The 1,172-nt window shown below is 48.9% G+C and overlaps 1 protein-coding gene across 1 annotated transcript in view; it reads right to left on the bottom strand.

Moving 5' to 3' along the window:
- The window catches only part of LOC107102475, a 9,443-nt gene extending 8,750 nt beyond the window's left edge, over positions 1–693 (bottom strand). Inside the window, exon 1 of the mRNA XM_015401798.1 lies at positions 638–693. The gene's annotated coding sequence lies outside the window, so the exon portion shown is untranslated. The remainder of the gene's footprint in view (positions 1–637) is intronic.
- Positions 694–1,172: the final 479 nt, after the last annotated feature.

The following is a 1,172-nucleotide window of genomic DNA, read 5'->3' as shown; positions in this document are numbered from 1 at the left end:
TCAGCAGGCATGTAGATCCTGTCAGCCTTATCTCAGGCAGCGCTCCAGGTGCTCTGACTTTTCCTGTCTGGATTATTCCGGATTATTCCTTCTGCCTTCACAGTTTTTTTCCAGCAGGTGTCCATCAGACTGATGTCTTCTTAAAGACTGTTTCTGCATTTCATCAAACTCTGATTTGCAGCAGTTCTTCCTAATTTCTGACCTTCGTTTGAAGCTGGTTTGATTAAATCCACTTTATGATCCGACCTCCTGATTGTTGCAGAAACGATTCAATCTTTGCTCTTTCCAGTTTTTCCAGCAGAACTCTGACAGGACAGATAAATGTTGGTCCAACCAATCAGCCTTCATGTTTACATTTCTGCTCAGCTGTTTTTTCCCTACATGGACAGAAACCTCCCTGCCATTATGTTCTGACTCTGCATGCCCAGTTTGTCTTCGGTGCATCTCCCTCCTTCTCTCACTGAGGTTTTTCTAGAAATCTCTGAGGTCAATCTGTGATCCTATCTGTCCTGCACGCCCCCCCCCCCCCCTTCTGTAAAGAAAGTGGGTGCGGGTGGTGGTGGGGTGTCTATTCCTGGTTTTATCCCTTAAGTTCCTCTCCATCTGTTGGTCTGAGCAGCTAAAGTCAGATACTCACAGTGATGGTGGATTCTCAGACGCAGAAGGAAACGTCCTTTTCAGCCTCCTCTCCCGTCACCTTCTGACACTGAGCAGGAATCAACTGGTGGGCGGGCGACAGGGCTGTATGAAAGGAAGAGGGAGGGAGGCTGGGAGAGGGATGGAGCTTAGACCGGGGGGGGGTTTGGCAAACAAACAACAGAGAACATGTGAGCTGACTGGCAAACCAGAGAAGGAGCTTAATTTGACAGCAGAACGGAACCAGAACCAGGACAGACTTTCATCTCCCTCCTCCTCCTTCCACCCATGGCGCTGGAACACGGGGTCAGGGGGGGGGATAAAAAGATATGTTCCTCCCAGCACCTCCATTAGGCTGACTGGCAGAGAGCTGCCGTTATCTCGCCAAGGCAGCCAGCAGAGGTTAAATAAGGACATACCCCCCCCCCCCCAAAAAAAACAGGTCAAACATCAAACAGCTGCTGGTTCTACTGGCCAATAACTCCCAGTGACTCTGGACAGGAAAACAAACCAACTTTTATGTTAGAATGAAAAAT

This window comes from Cyprinodon variegatus, unplaced genomic scaffold (assembly GCF_000732505.1).
Source record: "Cyprinodon variegatus isolate N-32 unplaced genomic scaffold, C_variegatus-1.0 Scaffold1260, whole genome shotgun sequence".
Taxonomy (NCBI): domain Eukaryota; kingdom Metazoa; phylum Chordata; class Actinopteri; order Cyprinodontiformes; family Cyprinodontidae; genus Cyprinodon; species Cyprinodon variegatus.
The sequence above is the reverse complement of the archived record's forward strand: the minus strand, read 5'-3'. Positions and strand labels throughout refer to the sequence as shown.